We start from the raw sequence: 27,168 nt of genomic DNA on the forward strand, positions 1-27,168 counted from the left end.
GGTAGGCGCTGCCATGATGTCAAGTGGGGAAGACGATGTGGTGTCCCGAAAATGTTGCTGGACACCTTCGGGGGGGGGGGCAAAAAACCTTGGCTACCATTGGTAAAGGGAAGAGGACAGGAGGAACGGAGAGCAGTGGCGAAACGGGCACTCCAGTTCTGGAACTGAATCCAAGGGGCCCCCTCTGAAGCAGGTCGTGCGACCCACTTTGATCCCTTTGATACGCATGTATATGGCTTGCTCCTCGCCCCAGATGCCGTGGGGACTCTGCCCTTCCTCTGCCTGCCTGCCCCCCCCACCCTCCACATAAATCAAGCCAGACCTGCCCCAGCTGACATTTAAACTGTGCAATCCCCTGCTCTGTACACTTCCTTTGTCCTGCCCAGAAATGAAAAGCCTTTTTTTTGTTTAGAGAGAATAATTAACAGCCAGAAGAAGCAAAATACTGCAAGGATGGGGAAAGGTTACAGTAAGACAAATTGTTTCTTTGCAGGGTTCCTAACTCTAACGAGCAGCTTAATCAACTGAAACTTCAGTTGACTGAGTGAGCGGTGCCATTTTTAATCAATGGGCCGAGAGAGCTAACGGAAAGCCGCCCTCGATAAGTGTGCTCTGCGGCTGCCGTTCCTAGGGGGTTACTGTAACTGGGAACGGAAAGGGAAGTTGTGAGAGGGGCCTCTGCACTAAGCTTTCCTCCGACATCTCAATAAGGGGGCAGGCGCTGAGACTTTGGGATAATGTGCAGATTTAAACGGCTTGGTTAAAACGCCGGCGATCCATCAATTACGCTGATGGACATCTCTGCTTCTCTGAAGCCACAGACACATTTTCATGTCAACAGGCGTGAGAACAAAATACAAATCGCCACCGGTAAGCGTTGTAAGAGATTTAATCCTTCATCCTTGCAAGGCAAGAGGAGACTCTTCCCCTTCCCCCCCTCCCACACACACACACAGATAACAATCCCAGTCAGGACCCCCAAAATGAGAAGCAACAACCTTTCTGAAGCTAATTGGGTATCTGTTCGCTGACTTGGATGACATACAGATAGGATTGCCAGCATTGCCATGTTGTTTACTCATTTTATTTAAAAAAAAATTCTCTAGGACCAGCTATTCATTGGGGTGGCCGCTATACCCACCACAGTCAGGGCCTGCCTTATGTGCACAGGGAGCGTTTTCCACAAGGTGGACCCCAAGACAGGTTGCCCATCCCACCGTCCTGTGTAATACAGGATTGTCCCTTATTTCAGTATAAAATGCTATATCCTGAATCGATTCAATACAGGACACAATTTGTTCTGTATTTCCCCTATTCCTACTCTGCTGCTGAACTCTTTCTCTCTCTTTCCCCGATTCTCACTTCTTTCCTTTCCTTTTTCCTCCTTGCTCCCTCTCTTCATCCTGCCCCCAAGGAGAAGCCAGCCAGGGTAAGGCTTTCAAGTTGTGCCTTCCACTTCCCTGCAGCAGAGCTGTAGCTGTGCAGGCCGGGGGGGGGGGGGGAGCCAGTTTTTTTGCCCCGGCTGAAGCCTCCAGAAGGGTGAAAGGAAGCCTAGTTTCACCCCTGCCCTGCAGCTTCGGCTAGGTTAAGGCGACCATCCGCAGGGCTGCAGCCTGGGAATGCCCAGCCCCATCCCTCAACGAGCAACAGAGTCTGAGTCTCTGGAAACAAGCGGTTTCATGTCGGTATAGCCCAGAAGCTCCAGTTCTGAACATAGTTATCTGCATAATATTTGAGAGAGGCGGGTGGAGAAGAAGAAGCTTCCCACAAGGATTGCCCCCCCCCCCAGTATTTCCCCTCTCCTTCATAAATTTGACATGTGGAACAAAACTCATCCCCTCATCAGAATATGCCCTCCTATTTATTTATTTTTTTGCCCAGGCCTACATGTATTGTATTGTACAGTATTGCATGAGTGTGAAAGGTCATCTATTTCAGTTCTGAATAGCAAAGCACAAAGAGATTTACAAATTCCTCTCTCTCTCTCTCTCTCTCTCTCTCTCTCTCTCTCTCTCTCTCTCCGTGTGTGTGTGTTTGTGTGTGTGTCAAATTCTGGAGGGGCCACCCATTTAGGCTGCAATAGATTGCATTGGATTGCTCTGAAGTCATTTCAGCACCAGGTGAAATGCACACACAGAGAGAGTCCTTTTTTTCTGGGAGGACGCAGGGCTATGCATAGCCCTGAACATTTTGTGAATCTAAGTTTGGCCTCATTGAGGGGCAGTATTTCAACATGAGTAGGAAAATGAGAGTATCCCTAAACATTCTTTTGGGGGGGGGAAACACTGCACACACCCCTTGATCGCTCAGATCTCCTGCTTCAAACAGCTCCCACCTCGTCCCTTCTGCTGACAGAAGAAGAAGAAGAAGAAGAAGAAGAAGAAGAAGAAGAAGAAGAAGAAGAAGAGGAGGAGGAGGAGGAGTAGTAGTTTGGATTTGATATCCCGCTTTTCACTACCCGAAGGAGTCTCAAAGTGGCTAACATTCTACTTTCCCTTCCTCCCCCACAACAAACACTCTGTGAGGTGAGTGGGGCTGAGAGACTTCAAAGAAGTGTGACTAGCCCAAGGTCACCCAGCAGCTGCATGTGGAGGAGTGGAGACGCGAGCCCTGTTCACCAGATTACAAGCCTACCGCTCTTAACCACTACACCACACTGCTCCTCAGTGTCCCACCACCAGGCTCCAGGCTCTAAGGTAGCTGTGGAGCCCTCCCGGGGGGGGGGGGGCTTTTGGGAGGCAGGCTCCCACTGCTCTTCTCCATCCAGCCAGTCCAACCTCTCCCTGGGGGGCTCTTGCATACCCTCCAATATTTCTCCAATGAAAACTGAGACGTCCCATTCCATAATGGTAATTTTACTATTGATACCCCACACATCTTACTGGGTTGCTCCAGCCACTCTGGGCAGCTTCCAACATATACAAAAACATAATAAAACATCAAACTTTTTTTTTAAAAAAAAAAACCTGCCCTATACAGGATTGTCTTCAGATGGCTCAGGGGTTGGATAACTCCATACTCTCCAACGTTTCTCCAGTGAAAATAGAGGCATCCTAAGGAAAAGTGGGACATTCCTGGGTCAAATCAGAAACCGGGATGGCTGCTCTAAATCAGGGACATCCCTGGAAAATGGGGACACTTGGAAGGTCTGTTCTTCAGCTCCCCGCTCTCTTCCTCAGCCAACTGGGCCCTGACACAAGCACTGCTACACCCTAACACAGTCTAGTGCATTCAGCAGTGGGATAACTTCTGGAGTGAGGGAGCTGGGACACACACAGGCCAAACGTGCCTGACACCAGTAACAGCTTCAACCCAGGAACAGTTTGTGCCACGAGAACCTTGCCTTTTAAGATCCACAGCTCTTCTTATCACATCCCAGTGCAGGTCCCGGAGAGAGTCTGACCTGGGTGTAGAAACAGCATCCCTCTCTTCCCTTGCAACTATCACCTGGAGTCTCTTTTGAGCCCACCCAAAGGCTTCCGAACTTGCCTAACATAAACATGAGAACAGGCTTGTTTCAAAAGCAACAGTGTTTCTCAAACAAAAATCCAAAAGGCTTCCTATATGGTACCAACTCTGAATAGAGAACCCTACAATTTCTTTTTCTCCAACCAGCTGGCCCAGGCATCTGCCAGAGCCACAAAATACAATTAGAGTATTCCCAAATGAGACACAAAAATATATCTTGTTTCCAATAGTCTTAGTGTTAAGGCTCATACTTCACATCCTCTGGGCATTCCCATGGTGCCAGATCTCTGTGTTGTGTGCTTTATTAGGTCTGTGTGGACGCCGTAATGAATGGCTTCTGAGCAACATGGTTACCCAGCAGAGAAGTCCTCCCATTCTGCAAACGTCTATTGAAAAAAAAAATGCAATAATCACGTACCCAAAGGGTGCAGCCTTAACCCTACCTCCAGCAGCAGCAGAAACTACATCTTGAGTTCTGCCAGTTTCCCAGGGGATTGTGTCACCAGATGCTGAAGGGGACCTCCAGATGGCCTCTTTACTGCACATTCACAAGGTTTTCTGCTCATGATGCTATCGGGGCAGTCACACGCGACCCCACTCTCAACACTGCTTGTGTCTGCAAATGCTTTTGAGATGCTCACACGGCTGCACTGCCAATCAGTGCACATCCCATAATACCCTCCAACATTTCTCCAATGAAAATAGGAATTCAACAACAACAACAATTTTATTCTTTATACCCTACACATCTGACTGGGTTGCCCCAGCCACTCTGAGTGGCTTCCAACATTTAAAATAATAATAAACCATTAAACATTAAAGAACTTCCCTATACAGGGCTGCCTTCAGTTGTCTCCTAAAGGTCGTATAGTTACTTGTCTCCTTGGCTCAGGGCCGCACAACTCCATACCTTCGATGAAAATAGGGACGTCCTAAGGAAAAGTGGGACATTCTGGGATCAAATCAGAAACCCGGATGGCTTCTGTAAATCCAGGAATGTCCCTGGAAAATAGGGACACTCTGAGTGTCTGCCCATAACCTCCTGCTGAAATCCCGTAATTTTTGATGCTACTAATGTTCCGGCTTGTTTTTATCCCGATTTTGTTGTTCTACAGCCTCTCCAGACAACAGTAATGTGGTAATAATTTGGAAAGCGTGGCAGCACAGCGATTAGGGAAGAATAAAAAACACATTGCAGGAGACGCCCACAACAAAAGACTGGCCCAGAGGGGTCCCAAGCCAGATGAACCAAAACCAACTCATCTTAAGTTAATCCTGGAGTTGGGCTCTGGCAGGAAACCCCAAAATTCAGACCTAAACATCTGCAGAAGTGACCCAGGAAATTCAAGGAGCGTTTCGTGAAATGGTACAACCCCAACCCCACCCCACCCGTTCCACTTTGCTTTTCCAAGTCATCCTGCCAATTCATCAGCACATTTATTTCGGCGTCTCCCAAGTTCCGTAAAGTCTAAAGGCGTCACAACGTCACATTTTCTTAAAAGAGATAATCCTCTTAAAGGCTCACTGACCTAGCAGCTCCACAGTTATGCAATCAATAACAATACAACTTAAAAATACCAGACGGTGGCAAACCCATTTCCCTCTTCCAACATGGCAGAATGATTTAGCTCCATCGATTAAAACAACGGTTAAAGATATCATTCCACCCATTCTTCTGCAAGCTCACCTGGGAGGTAAGTGGATGGTGAGTGGGAAAGGAGGGCCTTGCTTTCTGATTATCCTGAATAGTCACAAATGACAGAAATGGTTACTGATGTCTTGACACTGAGACATAATGGGAAAGTTAGGACTGTTAAAAAAAAAGAACCTGCCATTTCCCCGACCCCCAATACATTGCCTAGAGGACAAGAGTATGTTCAAAAGCACCACAAGGTGGATAAACAATACCCCAGAGCCAGTGTGGTGTGGTGTGGTGGTTGGAGCGTCGGACTAGGACCTGGGAGAGACCAGGGTTCAAATCCCCACTCAGTCATGAAGCTCACTGCAGCAACCTTGGGCCCGTCACTCAGTCTCAGCCAAGCCTACCTCGCAAGTTCGTTGTGGGGATTAAATGAGGAGAGGGAGGGAGAACCATGTACACCACCGGGAGCTCCTTGGGGAGAAAAGGAGAGTTAGAAATAAAAATTAATTGCTAAACACATTTCAACCATATGGTTGCCTCTTTTTTTAAGGTAAGTGTGTTGGCTCATTAGAATTTGTATTTCTAGAGATGGGGGAATCAGGCCATTGTTATTTCTCCTTTCCGACAGGCCTTGGAGATACCTGGACCCTGCAAGGCACCTGAGACTGAGCCCCACCCCTTCCTTTTACATTCTCCCTGAAAATGTTCACAAGGGGCAGATGCAGGGCTTGAGCAGGAGCCCATGGTTTGTTCTGCCACTCCCAGGCAGGCGCGGAGGAAGGGGGTGCGGTGGGGGCGGTGCACCCCAGGTGTCACCACAGAGGGGGGGGTGACAAAATGCCGGGCGGCACTCACCACGGGGCCTGCAGCGCGCCCGAGCCACGCATCTCTCCTGGGAGTGATGCGGTGACTTGGGCGCCCTGAGGCTCCACGCTGCCCCCAAACGGTCCTGCCACTGCCTCCCCCTCAGCTGTAGGGTGGCTGAGTGGGAGGAGGCAGGCAGACTCCTCAGAGGCCCCACGGAGCATCCTGCCCTGGCTGGCCCCGCTCCCACGGGCAGCTGGTCCCACCCCTGGGCCCAGGGCATGCCCACGGCCCCAGGCACCCAATTGGCTGGCTCCACCGCTGCTCCCAGGCCTCCTGCTTTATTGATCACCTAGCCTGATGAAGAGTTTCGGGTGGCTCCAAAGTTCCCATGTTGTTTTGTGACATTTTGGTTGATCTAATCAAGAAATCACCTTAAGAAAGGGTTTCAAAATAGTAATAAGCAGGTTTATCTGCTCCAGAGCGGACATTATTTCACACTTGTTTATTTCAGGGTTCTTGGGGAAATGACATCGATTTACATTAAAATCTTGCCTAGAGGACAAGAGTATTGCCTAGAGGACAAGAGTATGTTCAAAAGCACCACGAGGTAGATAAACAATACCCCAGAGCCAGTGTGGTGTGGTGGTTGGAGCGATTTACATTAAAATCTTACTTATGCTTTTCCTCTGTAGTTTTTGGGAAACGTATTCCAGGTGGAACTCACCATATGTTTTAAGAAATACTGTGTATTAGGTGGGAGGGAGGAATCCCTCTAGTTAACAGCTTACTGGGGCCTGGAGAGATTTTCCAACAGTCCACTTCAAATTTGTTAAGATGTAGATTCGGCAAAGTTAGTCTAATGAACACAGATTATTTTCTTTAATTGCCGTCCACGTAGGAACAAAATGGGTCTACCGTCTGTCGTATCTAAACCCATTCTGGAGAAACTCAAACTTGAAAAGTTACAGGATTACAGAGAGCACACTGAGTGAAAAAGAAGACATGTGTCCGCCCTGACATTTTTGCAGACGCAAACAGTATTGAACGCCGTATTGCCTATAAGCACCCCGATGGCATCATGACCACAAATCACTCTGAAAAGGACGTCTGGAGGGCCTTGGAATTTAAAGAGCCAAAGTTCATTAAGGCTAAGCGTGTATTTTCTTAAAGGAGATGGTCCTCTAGAAGACTATTGACCTAGCAGTTCAAATTATACAATAATACGACTAAAAACAGCACACTATGACAGCGCAAGTTTCCTCTTCCAATATGACTTAATTATTTGGTACTCGATAAAACGTGGAAACAGCATAACTGCGCTTTTAATACACCCCAACCTTTTAACAAAATATTGCAAGGCGGCTTACAGAAATGTCAAGATACAGAAAAGACAATGGATTTTGGCGTTGAATAATACCAATTCACAGCAATTTAAAACGGCAGCAGAGAACATACATTCTCTAAAATGCTCCCACTTGAATAAAATGGTCTTTGCCACCCGCCTGAGAGCAGGCAGTGATGAAACTGGGAAAACTTCCCTGGATATCTCCATTCTGACAGGGGATGCTTGAGTTGTGGCCCGGAGGGACAACCCTCTCAGAGCCTTTGCAGCCACCTTCTGGACCAGGGCAGTCTTCAAGGGCAGCCCCCCACAAAGTGCATCGGAGTAATCTAATCGAGAGGTAAAGAGCAGGAATGACCCAAGCCAGGCCTGTTTCCCCACTCCTCTATGAAAGAACGCAGCACATAATAAGAGTTGATGAAAAACACTCCTGGCTTCTCATTAGACTTTTATGTGAAAGGTTAAATTAAAAAGTTTCACAGCGGTGATAGACGCTGCTTGAAGAATTGCTGATGGAGGTGGCGATTCCGAGCCGGTTGGAGAGGCAGCAAGGTCTGACATATAAGCCATAAGACAAGTCCGCACACACCTAATTACAGCATCTGATGGAATTTCCTGTACGTAGGACATGGTGATGTACGCGGGCTTTAAAGGAAGAAAGAGTCTGCAGAACTGGATAAAATGACGGGAAGAATCCGGGAACAGCGGGACCAGAAATTCATCAAAGACTGGTTAAAGTTTACGAACTATTTGAAAGACAATTTGCAATTGAATACGCTAATAGGACTTCAAGAAGTTTTGTAGTTAATGTGTAGAAATATTATTGTAAGTATGGTAGCTAGAGTATGTATGAGATTTATGATAATGTAAGCAATGGTAGATTAAAGAAGTATAATACTAAGATATAATTTTGGAAGCCATGTGGAAGGTCTGAGGGAAGTCACGGCTATGTTAGCCAAAATTGGAAAATGTATGTGAATGTATGTTTGATTTTTGTTGTTGTAGTATAGTATAAAATAAGAAAACAAAATTAAAAAAAAATAAAGGAAGAAAGTGGTCAGCACTGTAATCTAGGAGGGCTATACAGAGCCTCCATTTTCGGGGCAGCCTACCTCTGGATATCAGATGTTCAATTCAAGGGCAAACAAGCAGGAGAGGGCTGTTGCCCTCAGGCTCTGCTGGCCCAGCAGGAGAAGCAAGATGGTGGACTGGGTGGTCTGATCCAGCAGCTGTGGTCCTTCTCTTAAGGCAGAGAGGGATGGGGCAGCCCCCATGCACTGATACAAAGGTGTGAGCAGAGCCTACCCGGGTGCGATCCCACTCCCTCCATGGACGTTAGGGGAGTTACAGTTCACAAGCGGCTTATGGGGCCGCAACCAGCTTCCTGCAACTGTCCCCTGCACAGCTCGGCTTGCAAAAAAAAGTGTGCGATCCCCTCTCCCTCCCCGCCACCACGTCCTCCCTTGCCAAGCAAAGCTCTGCTGGAGAATATAAAAACCGAGCAATGCGTAATGGCCTTATTACGGCGCTGGGACCGCTGCGTCCGCTCCTGGTGCCGTAGTCAATCACAGAAATCCTACAGAGCTGCTTCCGATGCAATTTATATATTCTATCAAACTCGTATAAAGGGATCCCGCTCTTGGAGAGGTTACCATAAAGGGATATCAATGTTATGAGAGAGAAATTTATGTTCTTTTTTTGCCACATTAGAAAAAAGCATACACCAAGGGAGGGGGGACGGCAAGGGGAACGGGGTGGGGGGAGAGAAATGAACTGCTTAGAGAGATTAATGGCTGTGAAAGCCCCTCTGAAGCCCGGCTTTATGGGGGCCTTTTGATTAACGCTTGGCCAATTGATGGTCAGCCTTGGAAGTCATTAACTCCGATATGGTTTTTCTACCTTATTTGTTTAATCAGGGCGGCTTTTTATGATTCAAAACCAGGAAATCAAGACAAGAGGCCCCTCGATCAAGCACATTCAACACACTGTATACATTTACAGCCTAATCCCAGATTATTAATACTGTCGGGATTTCAGTGGCTATAAACAGACTCCTCTCCAAATGTACTAAGGGTCCCTACCCCTAGTGAACATCTTTCTTTCTTTCTTTCTTTCTTTCTTTCTTTCTTTCTTTCTTTCTTTCTTTCTTTCTTTCTTTTTAAAAAACCTGTAATCTTTTTTGGCATGAGCCAGGTAGCCTGGGTAGCTCAGTTGGCTAGAGCGTGGTGCTGATGACGCCGAGGTTGCAGGTTCGATCCCTGTATGGGACAGCTGCCTATTCCTGCATTGCAGGAAGTTAGACTAGATGATCCTCAGGGTCCCTTCCAACTCTACAATTCTATGATTCTGTGTTTGGGGACTAAAGCAGCAGTCTCTATTGAGTAGCTGCTCATTCTCTCATAGGACCACCTCCGTCCTACTTCCTGCATGAGTTAACAAGGCCATTGCCATGGCCAATGCTGAGTGCAAGATGGCATCACCTGCAAGGAACCTACTAAGTGTTCTAAGCAGAAAATTAAAAGTGGCCAGCCAAGTTTCCCATGGGAAAGGTCTGCTGTGCGAGGTCTATGGTGCAAGCCTCTGTTTGCCCTCGTGACAGACATTGCAGGAGGATTGACACCAATGGCAAGAGCTCCATGTGGAAAGCAGTTTGCTTTCCTTCATTCAAATGCTGGACGAGGTGCAACAAAGAAACAGTGTGTAAGTTTTCTTCCCCCCCCCCAAATCCCTATCCCTTTTCCGTTTGCGTTGTGTGTTTTACAGGGGCTGTCTTAGCATTGGCAACTTGAGAAGGGTTGTGAATGTCGTCTCTTTCACTTGACAAATCAGATCTCTGGCTGTCTGCATTCCTGGAGGCATTAAAAAAGAAAAAAGAGAGAGTGGGATAAAAATACTTCAACAGCTATGGTGGCTTCCAGGCTTCCGCTATTTTGAAGGCAGGGGGTGTCAGTCATATACCAGCAAACTCATGTTGCACAATTAAAGTAGATTTGGAAGTCTTGTGAAATCAACTCTCTCCCTCTCTCTCTCTCTCTCTCTCTCACACACACACACACACACACACACACACCATTTTGTGGTAAGGAAAGTACAGCCGTACTTTGGAAGTTGAACGGAATCCGTTCCAGAAGTCCATTCGACTTCCAAAACTTTCAGAAACCAAAGTGCAGCTCCTGTAGCCAACCGGAAGCCACGGAAGCCCCGTCAGACGTTCGGCTTCCAAAAATAGTTCGCAAACCGGAACAGTCACTTCCGGGTTTGCGGCGTTCGGGAGCCAAAACGATCGAGAACTAAGCTGTTCAAAAACCATGGTACGGCTGTCATGAATAAATGCACTGGAAAGTGTCAGATCACAATTGCTTGGTGCCACATTGCATTATTACTAACATCAACCTGCGTCAACTAAGGAAATTTAAATTGTCCCAGGAAGTGTTGATCCAATTCTACAGAGGCATCATTGAAACTGTTCTCTGTAATTCTATAACAGCTTGGTATGGTACAGCCTCCAAGAGAGACAAGAAAAGGCTCCAACGAGCTGTAAGAATTGCAGAAAGGGTAATTGGTGTTAGTTTGCCTTCAATAGAGACAATTTATGCTACCCGAGTTAGGAAGAGAGCAGAGAGAATTGTAGCAGATCCTTTACATCCCGGTCATCATCTGCTTGATTTACTTCCATCTGGACGTCGCTACAGGACTTCATATACAAAATCGGCCAGGCACAAGAATAGTTTTTTCCCTTGTGCCATTAAATTGTTAAATTCGTAGTTGTATAGCTTAAGGGGAGGTAAAATATGGGTGGGGTTTCTTTGCTTCTTTGTATTGTGAGAGGAACAGTGTCTGTATGTTTACATTGCAATGTAGCCGAAACAAATTCCAAGTATGTTGGGAAATGTACTTGGCCAATAATAAATTATTCCTATTCCTATTCCTATTCCTATCATCATCATCATCATCATCAATAAGTTGCTTTTTAACCCAGGTAACGCAAAGTGACCTAAAATAAACCAACATCAAATAAAACAAAGAAAAATCAAAAACACGGCCCTTTTCAAAAAAGAAAAAAGCAGGTATTGGAACATCCCACCCCCTCATGGAGACCACAGATAATTAAAACCCAATTAGGCCTAAGGGAAAGAAATGGTTTTGCCTGGCACTTAAAGCTATGTAATGATGGTGTCAAGTGAGCCCTCCTGGAGAGAGCATTCCACAAGCGGGAAGCCACCACAGAAAAGACCCGTTCTCATGTTGCCACACTCCAGACCTTCACAGCCGCTGTCTACTGCAAAGACTCAGCTGCTGTCCCCCTTCTGGTAGCCAGTGTGGTGTAGTGGCTAGAGTGCTGGACCAGAACCTGGGAGACCAGGGTTCAAATCCCCCCTCATCCATGAAGCTCACTGGGTGACTTTTGGGGTCATTGCTCATTCTCGGGCTAACCTACCGGTACCTCACAGGATTGTTGCGAAGATAAAATGGGTAGGAGAAGTATGTAGGGTACCTTGAGCTTCCTGGAGGAAAGGTGGGACATGAATGCAGCTTATAAAATAAGTTTCAGCGAGCAGGCAGTGTGCCCCTAAACATGCATGAAGATATTTATTTCCATAAGGACTAGAAACTTGTAGAAAGTGAAGATTATAGGAACATAGGAAGCTGCCTTATACAGAGCCATCTAGCTTTGTATTGTCTACAGTGACTGACAGTCTCTCTCCAAGGTTTCAGGCAGGAAGTCTTTTGCAGCCCTGCCTGGAAACGCCTTCTAGATTGAACCTGGGACGTTCTACACTCAAAGCAGATACTCTGCAACTGTGCTATGGCCCTTCCCTAAGTTACCTGGGTCTTCTGTGCAAAACCCAACCCATCCTCGTTATTATATGTGTTTCGCAACTATAAATGCAATTGGATGTTTGCATGCTTTATCAATTGTTATCTTTGGGGGGGGGGGTTGTGCTTTTTTAAAATAAATAAATAAATCATTGTGCACCTCTGAGGGTGTTTTCCTTCTCACAAACTGCACAGGGTAGAAGCAGCAAAATGAAATGAAATTTCCCGCCGGCTTTAGAGCTGCAGTGGTGGCCCTTTTCATTTAGCTGCGCCACTCTCAACTTCCCCAGTCTCCAAAAGTGTCCCGCCACTTATGGTGCTTATGGGGGGGGGGGTAAGGGAGAGAGGACTGAGCGAGCAGAGGAGGAGGGGAAGGAGAAAGAGAAAGATTTTGCAGGCCTGGAGATAACAAAGATGTCATTAAAATAATAATTAAAAGACAAAGCTGCCACGTGTGCAGTCAGGGTTTTTGCGATAATAAACCACATTTCGATGTGCATTAAGCCCCCTAATGATCGGCTCTCTGTGTGTCTTACAGGGTCAAATCAATGTCTTCGCAGAAAAAAGGAAAAGAAGAAAAGGAAAATCAATTAAGCCCCATCCATTGTCCCTTCCAGGAGAGGCTCATTGTTTGCGTTTGTCTCCTATCTCCCCATTTGTCACTTGCATTCTGCCCAATTTTGCAAACAAAAGCCAGGATGTCAGTACCAAGGTCACCAGAGTCGGATCTAATTCCTGCACAATGTGGCTATACCCCCCACCACCACCTTCCTTCCTCTCTCTCTCTCTGTGAAGATTGCACTGAAACTGCAGCATGAAAGGAAGAATAAAAGAAAATAAGAAACAGAGGGCAAAAGAGAAGTCTTAGTGCCGCCTCAGAAATCAGTATTGCAGGATTCCTCTCTCTTGCCTCCCTCCCCTGGGTGTCTAACCACTACAGGGTTCCAGAAGGGTGCCACTGCCACCTCTTTTGTTCATTAAATCACAGGATTGCAGGGTCAGAAGGGATCACAGGGGTCGTCTAGTCCAACCCCCTGCAATGCAGGAATCACAAATGAAGAATCCCTGGCAGATGGCCATCCAACCTCCATTAAAAAACTTCCAAGGAGAGTCTACCGCCTTCCAGGGGATCCCTTCAAATTTCTTTTTTCTTTAGGACTGCAGCACAACATCCAGGTCCTTATCCACAAACACAGTCAAACTATGTTTACATTAGGCTATGAGAAGCCTCCCTAGGCAGGTAGTATACCTGTGAATACCACTTGCAGCCAACCATCAGGTAGGAGGCAATCCTGGCCCAGAGGGGCAACTCCTTTGACGTGCATCTCCCTGGGGGAAGAGATGGGCAGCACTAGGGGCCAGGATAAGAAGAAGAAGAAGAAAAAGAGTTTGGATTTGATATCCCGCTTTATCACTACCCGAAGGAGTCTCAAAGCTGCTAACAATCTCCTTTCCCTTCCTCCCCCACAACAAACACTCTGTGAGGTGAGTGGGGCTGAGAGACTTCAGAGTAGTGTGACTAGCCAAAGGTCACCCAGCAGCTGCATGTGGAGGAGCGGAGACGCGAACCTGGTTCACCAGATTACGAGTCTACCGCTCTTAACCACTACACCACGCCTTCTGTGTTATGGAGAAGGGAGTGCAGAACGAATGTGCTTGCTCATTCTGTCATTTCAAGGTTCTGGAGATGCGGTCTATGCTGTGTCCCGCTCCTGCTGAGTTCATAGGAATGCCGGAAGCTGGCTTATGCCCAGTCAAGGCATTGACCCTCCAAACACATAGACTGGTAGTGACTCTTCAGGTTTTGCGGTAAAAGCCTCTACCAGGCCTTCCCGGAGGTGCTAGGGACCTGGGGCCTTTAGCATCAATCACAGCAGATGCTCTACAACTGACCCACGGCCCTTTCCCCAGTTGAGCCAGGAGGAGTTCTGAACTTACTGCAAGAACGCAGTGGAGCGTGTACACTTCCCTCCAACTTCCAGTCCCATCACTTCATCTGCATCTTTCCCCTTCTCAGTGTTATCGGGGTGCACACTTCCACATATTATCCCTCCCCAAAAGAAGCCACATTAATGTGACCCTATATATCTTAGTATGTGCACTCCCAATCTCTGCGCATCAGGAGAACCGAAGAGGTTCCATCACTTACCCAGGGGTTTGTTTTCCCTGGAAGGAAGGTTGATGGGGGGGGGGGCTGTGGCGCCTTTGGAATATATGGTTTTATTCGCACATATATACAACTTGAAAATAGGATGGAGGGGCTCGCGGCATTAACACCGCCCCTAATCACAGCTCTTGAGTCCAGCACAGAGCAAGGCAAGCCTCTGTCTCTCCAGCTTCCAGCATCAGCCAAAACTCTGGGTATTATCCTTCCAACTTACAAGGTTATGTGGCTTCCAACTAGGTGGAGGGGGGATTACACACACCCCTATTTGTCTCTATGGCAACCTCTTAGGCATGCAAATAGCAGTACTTAACTGTCCTGCCAAGGCCATTCCCTTCAGAAGGACTAGTTCAGCAGGCTTCCTCTCATAGAATCTATCTCCACATGCACAGGATCACAGGTTTAGAAGGGACCCCCAGGTGTCATCCAGACTGCCCCCCCAGAAAACCCATTGCACAAAGATCCTTTTGTCAAAGAGGGTGTTGAGCGTTTTCTTTCCCTTTTGCGCTCCCCTCCCCCCTGTTATTTTAGCAATGCCTGCAGGCACCTCCACACATCCGGCTGTAGGAGAGGGAGGCAGACATGAATGAACGAACCAAAGCCCGTGGCCAACTAAGCATGCACAGCACAGAATGAAACAACAGAGGATTCCTAATGCATCACTTCCGCTTCAGAAACAAGCCCAGGCCATTCAGAACTGCAAACTCCAGGGGAGAAGTGCCTGGCTATAGAGGAGGATTAAGGAAGCACCCACCCCCTAGTAACCAAGAGGAGAGTGGGCAGAGAGGAGCTATGGGCTGGTATCTTGGGTGTCTGAGATCCAAGGACGCTGAGAATTGAATGCAAGTGCACAGATCAATCGTTTGGCAATGAACATTTGGTGGGGGGAAGAGCAGCATCACTGGGCTGAGAATATTCGCTTGCGACTCCTTCCAGCCACACTGGGTGGTATTTCGGTGTGCAGACAAGAATCCCCCAGCGAATAGCAAGAGGCCGAGGGTGGTCATGCAACAGGTTGTAATAAATTGCATCCTTTCATCTCAACTCCAAGCGCTGATGGGTTCTGACAGCTGAAAGGATTGTGCAGGTATATATGACTGAACACAGCACGACGTAATTCGCCTCTTGCCATCGCCGCCGTTTCCATTAGTCATTAAAAATGAGGAGTTCAGGAGGCTGTCGTTGCAGGTGTTCTCTCGGCCCGTTTTCGGAGCAGCTTGAGGTTAGTCATCTGCCATTTTTTGCCCTCATTCCAGGCAATCAAAATGCAGCCGGCAGATGGATCCGTCCGAGCCCCCGATATGCACAGCGCAGATTGTGTTGTTGTTATTGTTTCCAAGCACCAGCTGAAGAGGACCCGCTCACTCGCTATTCAGGGCATCAGCGTTAAAGCAAGGCTGGCTGATGATTCAAGGCCACTGAGCCCGCTTGCCGCTGCTGTAGAGGAGGCGTGCGAGGGGCGTTGACGGTTGCCAACTAAGCAACTCCACATCACTCCACCCCAAAAAAAAGCTCTACCACGTTTCAAGGCTGGTAGATGGCACCTGCCCATCTCATTCTGGGTGCTTGCCTTGATTGAATGTGACTTAGGAGCTTCTGGGTCCAGGGCCCCCTATGCAGATGGTACAGTGTAAATTCAAAGAGAAGCCCCTCCCTCCCTTTGTGGCTCTCTCCACATATTGCCACCAGACAGCTCCATTTAATTGGCTAATAGCAACTCAGGATAAAGCAATTAGATAATTTATGTTGAAAAACCTCGCTTACGGTGCTCGGGGGGCCCCCTGCTTCCTTCCCCAGCGGACCCCGTTTAGTGCGATAATTTACACTTTGTCACTGCGGGTGAGATGCACTTTAGACAGCGGAGCTGTTGCTTTTTACTATTTCTGCATTCCTAACATTTGTTGATTGGTCTGGATGCACCAAAGAGAAATAATAACCACAAGCTGCTAAGTGATGAACAAGAGACAATATTGTTCGGCTTGTGGACAGCCCATGAAGCAGAATGTTGGACCTGAATGCTGAACACGTAAAAGGAAGGACCTCTTTACACAGCACATAGTTAAACTGTGGAACTCACTTCCACAGGAGTCAGTGATGGCCAGCAACTCGGGTGGCTTTAAAAGAGGGTTGGGCAAATTCATGGAGGGTAAGGTTATTGATGGCTACTAGCCATGGTGGAGTCGATGTGAGATTATTGTTGCTTTTCCTCGAGGTCATGAATAACCCTTTGGCTGCCATCACCACTCTCCCACTGCTGCTGCCCTTGGTGGGTTTCAGCGACACTCACCGCCCAAGCACAGCAGAAAATCCCCCCAAAAGAAGAAGGGAACACTCATCCCTAAACACTGTCCCAATAAAGAACCAACTGCTGAGTTGGACAGGGATTCCAAGCCAGAAACAGAGCAGACTCTCCGGAAACCACCTCCCTCTGCTCTACAGAGATCTTGGAAACCACTCTGAGCTCCACGTCTTATTAATTTCACCTTTATGTGCAATAAAAAGCCATTTTCAGAAGGAGAACTGTGGCCGCATTGGCATTGCTTCTCCGCTGCAGCTTTAATGACATGCAGGTCCCCCTCCCCCTTTCCCAATTCTCTTAATTAAATTCCCCATTTTTAATAACCACAACATAGGAAGAGGAGGAAAATCTTCACCTGTGTCCCTCATCTGCATCTGGGAAATTCGAGTTTGAAATGTAAATACTGATGCGAAGAGACATCATACAGCTCACCTCCAATTAATGGAGATGTCTTTATCCAGCGTTTGTGCTGTGGGGCAATTGGGTGTCATCCGCCCTGCCCCCCCCAAAACTCCTCTGCATCTGAACACTTCTTTCTCAAACTCATCTGTGATAACCAGCGATACAGGTCTTTCACATCAGCAGGGACATCATTTGAACATACATTGTGTCATTATTGCAGAGTTCTAATTGCATGATTGGTTGTATTTCTTCTTCTGTTTGTAAACTGCATTGGACATTTACAATATAAAGCAGCACAAGAGTGCTTTGGAATAACACACACACACACACACAGAGAGAGAGAGAGAGAGAGAGAGAGAGAGAGAGAGAGAAACACTGTGATTCTGAAGCTAGGAAGAAGCTTTCTTTTCCTGGGGGCAAGAGGTGCTGACTGGAAAATATGCAAAGTCGATCTAGCATCAAGCTCTGGAAAACCCTTCAGTTCTGGCGGGGCGGGTAGACTTTGGCCTTCCAGATGTTGGCATACCCCTCAACTGTCCCAAGTTAATTGGGACATGCCTTTGCAATGCATTATCCTGAAGATACGGTCCAGCTTCAAAAGACCTCCTGAATGGGTGCCACACAATCCTGCAAACCCTGCGATGGCCAAAGAACTGTGCCCGTCCGTCATTCGCAGGTGACAACGCTCCCTCCATCACTGTCCTGGAGGTGCCTTCACAGGTTGGCATGGCATAGGTGCCTCCTGGCTAAGCTGCCAGTCTTTTATGCCAGATGCAAGACCAACTTTTAATATCCCCAACAAATCCAGCTCCATCAGCCCAAACGCGGGGCTCCCATCACAGTCAACCTTGTGAGCAAGCCCAGGCAATTACCGCCATCCCTTTCCCCTGTTGTGACTGAATTAAAGGCACAAATAAATTAAAACTACATTTAAAATGTATTTTTTTTCCTAATTGAAGAAGGATACACCGACTAATGTCCTACCTAATTAGACAGAAGCGGGATTTTTATTATCAACATGTGAAACCATCCCTAATTGACTCATTTAGAGGCTCTGCAGCGGCATCCGGAACCGGCCCACACTGCCAGCAAAAGAGAGAGAGACAGAGAGACACAGGTGGGCAAACGGAAGCTCAGCACGGACCTTGGTCCACTGCCTTGCAAACGGAAAGCAATCCAGGTGCAAACAGCCCCACGGCGCACAAACACACACACACACATTCCCCGCAGCCACATTTCCCCTCCCAAACATTGTGGCTCACAGCCAGCTCAGTTTATGGCCATGCATCAGCGTGCATGCAGAAAGAGCAGAAGCCAACTGCATTGTGGAAATAACACATTTCATTAAAACAAAGAAAAATAAAAGGCCAAGTACCAAGAGCCAAAATGATTGCCAGTCACCCCAGAGTCTTTCTGGTCATTGGCCTGGATTCTGGAAGGTGGGACTCGGTATTTATTTATTGCATTCTTACCCCCCACCTTTTCCTCCAAGGAGCTTGAGGTGGTGTACATGGTTCTCCCCCTCACCATTTAATACCCACCACAGCCCTGTAAGGTAGTTTAGGCTGAGATGCACCCCAGGTCACACAGTGAGCTTTGTACCTGAGTCGGGATTCGAACCCATCCTAAAGGATCTTCACTGGCTCCCAGTACGTTTCCGAGGACCATTCAAAGTGTTGGTGCTGACCTTTAAAGCCCAAAACAGCCTCAGTTCAGTATACCTGAAGGAGCGTCTCCACCCCCGTCGCATCAGCCCAGACACTGAGGTCCTCCTCTGATGGTCTTCTGCTGGTTCCCTCACTGCGAGAAGCGAAGTTACAGGGAACCAGGCAGAGGGCCTTCTTGGTAGTGGCACCCTCTCTTCAAATGTCAATGAAATAAACAACTGCCTTTTAGAAGACACCTAAAGGCAGCCCTGTTTAGGGAAGTTTTTATGGATTGATGTTTTTTAGATATGTTGTAAACCTCCCAGAGTGACTTGGGAAACCCAGCCAGATTGGCGGGGTAGAAATAATAAAGTTGTTGTTGTTGTTGTTGTTGTTGTTGTTGTTGTTAAATTTTGTCTCCCATGTCCTAGCCTGGCACTCTAACCCTCCCAACCCTGCATAAGACTTCAGGGGCTCCAGCTCCTTCCTACAGCTTCCCTGGGCAGCAGGGCCTAGGGAGCTGTCCAAGGTCCTGATCTGCTTCCATTAGGAGCCTCAAGCTCCCACAGAACACATCCTCTTTCCCCTGTTTGCTAGGAAGACCTGCATGCAAGTTTGAACACACTTTCATGAGAAGCATCCTGCTGGATCAGACTAAGGCTCCACCTTTCTCCAGATGCTTTTGGGGAGCTCCCAGCAAGCTTTGAAGGGAAACGGCTTTCTTTCACCATAGTACCATCCACCCCACCCCCCTGTGAACTTCTCTAATCCCCTTTAGAATGTGTCTAAGCCAGTCGCCATGTCATTGTATCTTGTGTCAGAGACTTCCTTAAAGGCCAAAAGGCCACCTTTGAAGTTCAAGCTTCAGCCCCTGCACCTATTTCCAAGTACATATAAAGATATAAAGCAGCAGCAGTAACTTGGGTCTCTATAAGCAAATTTCCTAAGGCAGAGATCTCAAGTCCTGCTTGTGGGCTTCCCAGAAGAGGCATCTGATTGGCCACTGTGGAAATTGCCCTCTTTGGCTTGGTTCTGCTGCTGCTGTGGGGTTCTTCTGATGTTCTTACGAAAGCTGAAAATTCACATGTTTACATTTCTACCCCAACCTTCCCCAAATAAAGTCAGGGCAGCACACATAGCTTCATGCTCTACAACAGCCCTGTGAGATAAGGTAGGCTGAGAGACGGAACAGGGGCCCACTTTATTTCCATGATTTTGAGTTGTTTTAAAGTGTTTTTAATGTGTTTGGGTGCTATAGCCTGACCTGGGTGAAGGGTGGGTAAATAACAACAACAAACAAACAACTGGGTTGGGGTCATCTCACAAGGCAGGAGATGGACCTGGTTATAGGGACTGCATTACTGAAAATATATTTTACCTTTTCTTGATTCTCTTTCTTATTTTTTCCTTCCCTACCCCCACTACTTTCCCTTTCTCTCCCTCGTTTGGGCTTTCCTCTTTATTTGATTATATTTCTTTGTTCTGCGCATGTCATTATGAATCGTCGCTAGAAGTGCCAACGGCTCACAAAAATCCATCATTTTGAATTAGGAGGTATTTTTTTCTTTTCTTTTCTTTTTTTACTCAGAGGATTTGCAATCTCAATAGGTGTGTGTTGGAAGGAAAGGGGAGGCTGGAGAATTAAAAAAAAAAAAAAAAGACCGAAAGAAAAAAGAAAAATTAATTTATCCATGTATAAGAGTAATTTTATTGTTTGACAAGTTTCTATTAAAATGAATATTTATTTATTTTTTAATCAAGATTTTAATCAGGCAATAAGAACATAAAAGGAGTCCTGAGGCTGGATCCATCCAAAGGTCCAGCTAGCCCTGCAAGGAGGTCATAAGGACAATAGCAGCCTCCATGTTCCTTGGCCCCAGCACTAAATATTCAGAGACATCCTGCCATTACACCACACAGGGCACATGCATTCGTACCTAGGTTCTCGAACACAATCCGTTCTGGAAGTCCATTTGACTCCTGAAACCGTTCGAAAACCAAGGGACAACTTCCAATTGGCTGCAGGAGCTTCCTGCACTCAAGCGGAAGCCACATTGGACATTCAGCTTCCAAAAAACGTTTGAAAACGGGAACACTTAGCGTTTTTAGCGTTTGGGAGCCAAAAAGTACGAGTACCAAGGCATTCAAGAACCAAGGTTTTAATGCATTTCTATCCCACTTTTTCCTCCAAGGAGTTCAAGGTGGCATTTATGGTTCTCCCCTCTCTCCCCACAACAACCTTGCGAGGTGGGTCGGGCTGAGGGTGAGTAAGTGACCCAAGATCACTGCAGTGAGCTTTATAGCCAAGCAGGGATTTGAACCCTGCTCCTCCCAAGTCCTAGTAGTCAGACACTCTAACCACTACACCACATTGGCTCTCTAGGAGGGAAGGGGTCTAGAATACACACCCACAAGGGAGGCAGCACCTCCTTTTGCTTTGAACCCACCCATTTGTGTCCATTGGACGTGCTGCCTGGTGTTGATGGAACGTGGAGCTCAATGTCCTCTGGAGGGTCTCTGGTTAACCACCCTGGTATAGATCTTCTCAAGGAGATAGGACACCAACTCCAGAGTCCACCAACCACCTTCCACTGAGGACTACATATTCGTAGGTGGCTCCTTCCACCCACTTCCATTAATGTAACAGGGCAAGTCATTAGATTTTTCCCACAGCAGGAAGTTTCCATTAATAACAGAGTCCTATTAAGTATCTGTTAAAAGGTCTGTACCGCTAATTTAGCTGGAAAAATTGAACAGATTACTCTTACCGGTTTCAATTAAAATAACATGATGCCTTCAAACTGATACCTTAATTGGACATTATAAAATGACATTTAGGAATCTGGAGCTCCGATTAGCCAATGAAGTCATCTGACTGTGAAGACACTTCCCCGCGGCCCCATCAAGTCCTCGGCTGACCCTTTTGACATTGAGAGAGACCCCATTTGTCATGACAGGGGAGTTACAAGGGCTTCCCCATCCTTCGTAACCAAGGCTGGAGTGAGAGGGCCTACTTTTGAAGAGGAGAGCCATTGTTTCCTCATGGTACCTTCATTCACCTCTCATAACCTGTGGTCCCCTCTGACCAAATCAGGTTTCTGAAGGACTATAAGAACCTGGAAGATGAAAGCTAGATGTCTGGGTTCACCACCGAAAGATAGCTTGTTCTCTTCCCTTTCTTACAGGTGGTGAATATCCACAAATGGTTCAACGTGCAGACAGAGTCAACATGCATGTTGGCTAGAAACTTCATATCAGTTGCTGAGGAGCACAAGTAGGAGCAAGGACAGCTCACTTCTGTACCATAAGTAGCCATCTGGCAGGGCTTTTCTGCATGACTTGTCTTTCCTGAAGTACTTTTTTCTTTTCTGTCCTAAAACCTATTTCATTATTACGCTTTATGCCACCTTTTCCTCCAAGGAGCTCATAGTTCTCCTCCTCCACAGTTCATGCTCATAACAACCCTGTGAGACTCGTTAGGTTGAGAGATGATGACTGCCCCAAAGTCACCCAGTGAGACCTCAATGGCTGAGTGGGGAGTCGAACCCTCGTCTCTGGCCCAATTGCCTTCTAAATCTGGCCCATGGACGATCCAGGAATCAGTGTGTTTTTACATGAGTAGAATGTGTCCTTTTTTAAAAAAAAAAAATGCATCTCTGGGTTATTTGTGGGGCATAGGAATTTGTTCATTTTTAATTTATTTTTTTCAAATTATAGTGCCCCCCCACAAGGTCCGACCTCTGAAAAAGTTTGCTGGCCCCTGCTCTAACCATTATGCCACACTAGTTATTTCCAAATTCCAACATTCAACTTCAATGGGTGGTCCCTTTGGGTTCTGGTAATGGGAGAGAGGATGTTCTCCTTAACTATCCTCTCCACCCCATGCAGAATTTTCTACACCTCCTCCACGCCCCCATTCAATTGCCCTTTTCCTAAACTTAAGGACCACAAATGCTGCCACCTTTCCTCATTTTGCCTTCCTTTTCCTGCAGCTTTCCCCCCTACACTATCTTTTTTTGTGTTAAGGATGTTACCTTAACAAGGAGTTACCCAGGTTCTGTGGCTCCCCAGTTCACTCTTTAACCCCACTAAAGTCCTCGGAATCTTGCTGCGACTCTCCTGGAGGTAAATCTCTATCTGTCTCGGGCAAATTGCAAAACAGGGTAAGAGCACCTGGCTTCCACCTGACTTGGGCCGAGGCACAGGCACAGACCTCCGCAGCACGTTGCAACTTGCAAGCAACTTTCAGTGTCTGGAAACACAAGGAAGGATGGAGAGGTGGGAATAGCCCGTTTGCTGTTATTGCTGCCTCGCAAGCTGTCGCTGAATCCATTTGGCTAAGAAATCGCAGACATTCTTCCACTCAGAGAATCCCAGAGAATGAAATTTAATACATCCCCTCCTCACCCCCAGCAAAAAAAAGAGAGCTTCCAATTCAAAAATGCTGGCTAATGAAAAGCCAAAGCAGAGAAAACGGCAGCCCCTTGCTCAGCTCAGAAAGCTGCAGAAACGGCCCCCCGGAGGACGTGGGGAGGCAGTCACCTTTCTGCAAGGACCATCTGTCCAAAATCACTTTCAGTGTGTAATACAAGCGAGTGACTCTAAATTAGTCGAATCGAGATACTGCGTGGTGGCTGTAATTATCTTTTTTTTCCTAATTGCTAATTTCACAATCTTAATTTACAGCTCAGCAGCAGGGTGTGTGTGTGTGTGTGTTTTCTAAATAACAAGCTTGGATGGGGTGTGTGTGTCATATTCTCTCCTGAAAACTGGAGTTTGCAACTTGGGTAGAATGTATTAGATGAGTTCTGAATTTATTTAATTATGTATGTACGTATGTGAAATGTTGGCGTCAAAAAAGTTATAAACGCTTGTGATGCCCACAATGTATTTGGCTTGCTGGGTATCCGTAACACAGAGCATGATCTGAACTCAGCCCAGATATTACTGTAGCTCTTCCTCCTCCCCTTGCTATGCTTTGTACACTTTGGAAACAGTTATGGGTAACCATGACACTGATGGAATTTATCTGCAAAGTAAAGTTGCAGATAAATACCAGTTGCTGGAAACCACAGGAGGGGAGAGGGCTGCTCTGGTGCTTGGCTCCTGGATGCTGTGATAGATGGACCATTGTTCTTCCCATGCCCTTTTCGTTGAAATGTGCAAAATGCCCAGTCCTGACTGACTCCCACCCTCAGCATCAGCTACATCACTAATTACCGTGTTTTCAATACAGTGATTCCTCTGGCTACGTACTTAATTCATTCCGGAGGTCTGTTCTTAACCTGAAGCACCACAGGGACCTCCCGCTGCCGCTGCGCCGCCAGAGCACAATTTCTGTTCTTATCCTGAAGCAAAGTTCTTAACCTGAAGCGTTATTTCTGGGTTAGCGGAGTCTGTAACCTGAAGCGTATGTAATCCGAGGTACCACTGTATATAATATAATAATAATAATAATAATTTTTTATTTATACCCCGCCCTTCCCCGCCAAACCGGGCTCTGGGCAGCTAACACCAATAAAATCACAACAAAAACATAAAACAATTCATTAAAATACAGATTAAAATACAATTTAAAATTAAATCTAAACTGCAGCCTCATTTTTAAGTAGCCCACCAATCACACCAAAAGAATGAAACATCAGGGTTAAACTGAAACCAACCCAAAGGGCCCTGGTCTCTTGTGCCAGACTGTTCCACCAAGTCGGGGCCAGTACAGAGAAGGCCCTGGCCCTAGTTGAAGCCAACCTAGCATCCTTGTGGCTCGGGACCTCCAACAAATTATTATTTGAGGACCTTAAGGTCCTACCCGGGACATACCAGGATTATTCCCCCTGCCTACTCCTCTTTTCATTTGCTTAAAAAGAAAGCAGTATTTCAATAAATTGTGAAATGGCCCTTAGATGGCATCAGAGGCTCTGAGGCATATCCCAGGGCATGTTTATTCGGGAGAAGGAACACCCATTAACTTCAGTGGGAGTTACTCCCGCCTCACATGGGACTGCAATCTTCATCAGACTAGTATGGTGACGAGATCTATCAGAGAGTAACGAGGCTCCCGCTAGGAGGATTTCCCCCGTAACATACCTGTGCGGCAAAAGGAAAGTAATACCAGATGCAGGAAGGATTGGATGAATTCCATGATTCAAGGCTGCTGGTTTCCCCACCCATCCCAGCGCTCTGGGAGGAATCACCAGTAAACCTCTGTGGAGGGTTTTATCCCAGACCACCTCCCAGCAGAGCCTTCAAGGGCTGCCACTCATTCCAGCGAAGAACCAAGGAGTGGAGGAAGAGGACCTACATGTGGGGGGGTCATCATAGGGGGCAAAATCTGTGCCTTTCTCCAATCCCAAAACAACAAGGGTGTGGGTGGACGCAGATGGCAAAAGGGGATGCAGCAACCCACATTAATACATTAGGCCACATTCCAGCCATGGGACAGTCAGAAATGCCTATGCACATCTCTGTCCCCATCCTGACATGCAAGAGGCTTTATCCCAAGTCAAAAGGACACATTCAACCTAGGCAAACACATCCAGGGAAGGTGGAACACAGGGCTGTTAAGGGGTGTGGTCTGTGGGGAGGGGCGTGGCCTGTGGAGAGGGGTGTGGCCTGAGAAGGCCTATTGCCCAACCTGCCATAAGGGATCCTTGCATATTGCAGACAGGGAGGAGAGATGGTAGAGTGGTAGTGTGTCTTAATGGTTAGAGCATCAGATTAGGACCTGGGAAATTGGGGTTCAAATCCCCATTCCGCCATGAAGCCCACATGGTGACCTTGGAGTCCAGTCGCTGTCTCTCAGCCTAACCTACCTCACAGGATTGTTATGGGGGGATTAAGTGGGGGTGGGGAGAACAGTGTACGCTGCCTTGAGCTCCCTAGAGAAAAAGGTGGGATATGAAGGCAATAAATAAGCAAAGGTTAGGCCACTATTCCGCTTCCAGGTCGATCCTCACTTGCACCTGGCATTCTTCCAAAGAATGCTGGAGAAACATATTTAAAATAATGTAAAAACCGGATCCAGCAAGGCACTTCCTCCATCTGCTGAAGAAAGAATGCAGACTCAGGATCCCTCAGCGCAGATTAGCTCTGCCTCAACTGTCAAGACAGCCTTGTAAACTCGAGATGTACGAGCGACTCATGCAAGAGACGTCAACCCATCCCTGGTCCAGGGAACAAACATTCATCCGACTGGTTGAGCTCATCGCACCAGTCTTGCCCTGCTCGATGCCCTCCTTTTTGTTCGGACACCGTTTGGGGCCAGTCTCATCGCTCTCTCAATTTTCCTTTATCTATAACGAGGCATCAGCAAACCTTTCTGCCAAAGAATTGTACAAGGATCATTAAAAGGAAAATGTCCATGGTAATTGTTCTTTTTTGCATATCCTTCCTCCAATATCCCTGAAACATAATAACGTTCCACATTTCTGAAGAACTGTCTCTTCAGCATGTTTCCGCATTACGCCTAATTTTCTACGAGAATTTTTTTCAGGCCCTCATAACGACACAGTTCAATGCAAAATCAGATATAAATCTGGCTTAAGAGACTCTCGGCAGGAATTCATTTAAAACTGTAAATGTTAAAAGATTCAGCCTCTGATTTATGGTGGAGAGGGGACCCCCCCCCTCCCCATTTCAAACAGGGAATTAAAATGCTTTCTGGAAAAAAAGAAAAAAAGAAAAGAAGAAGAAGATGCACATTAAATCATTGCCAAAATTATGTTAAGAGTGATTGTGCTGGGACCTATCAGAGCTACAAGAGACCAAAACTCAGTTCCTTTGAAGATGGGCAGCTGTGTGAAATGCCCCCCTCCACTGCCCCTGCCATTCATGCTGTTGTTGTTGTTGTTGTTGTTGTTGTTGTTGTTGTCAATGTCCCACCCTTAACCATAAGGTCCCAGGCCTGGTTACAATATTAAAACACAATAAAAGATAAACTTAACACACTATGATGGCTCTTTATCTCACATGTCAACAACTTGGGACCAGTTTACCTATGAGACCCCCTTACCCCACATGTGGCCACTTGACCACTTCAACCAGTGGAATTTGCACTACTACCGGCGCCGCATTTGTAATAACTTGATCTGCTTCAGCATTCCACCCGTACTTGCAGTGGCTAACCAGATGCCCATGGGAAGCCTGCAAGCAGGACGGTGAGTGCACAAGCATTCATCCTGCTTGTGATCTCTGGCAGCAATGGGCATTCAGAGGCTCACCAATCCTGGAGATGGAACACAGCCATCAGGGCTGACCTTATCCTTCTTGAATTTGCCTTCTAAAGCCATCCAAGTTGGTGGCCATCGCTGCATCTTGTGTCAGCAAATCCTGCAAATTCATGATGGGTTGTGTGAAGAAGTTGGGTTGTTTCTTAACTCAGCATGAAGCACTAAAGACAGTCTCTTTTTTCCTGTAAGAATATAGACGTCCGTTTTGGAAGAACTCACGTCTTTTAGTATGGCAGCAGCTGCACTTTGGAACTCCCTGCCTATTGATATCAGACAGGCGCCTCTGCTGCGTTATTTTTGGCACCTGCTAAAAGCATTTCTGTTTGGACAAGCCCACCCAGATGCTTACAAA

At 46.9% G+C, this 27,168-nt stretch overlaps 1 protein-coding gene and 1 non-coding gene across 5 annotated transcripts in view; one reads left to right on the forward strand and one right to left on the reverse strand.

Annotated features, from left to right (window-relative positions):
- Positions 1-27,168, reverse strand: part of CAMTA1 (calmodulin binding transcription activator 1) — a 653,161-nt gene that overhangs the window by 471,745 nt on the left and 154,248 nt on the right. The window lies entirely within an intron of this gene.
- Positions 9,456-9,529, forward strand: TRNAI-GAU. Its single transcript has one exon. It is a non-coding gene; the product is annotated as a tRNA-Ile (tRNA).

Source organism: Lacerta agilis, chromosome 8 (assembly GCF_009819535.1).
Source record: "Lacerta agilis isolate rLacAgi1 chromosome 8, rLacAgi1.pri, whole genome shotgun sequence".
Classification (NCBI taxonomy): Eukaryota; Metazoa; Chordata; class Lepidosauria; order Squamata; family Lacertidae; genus Lacerta; species Lacerta agilis.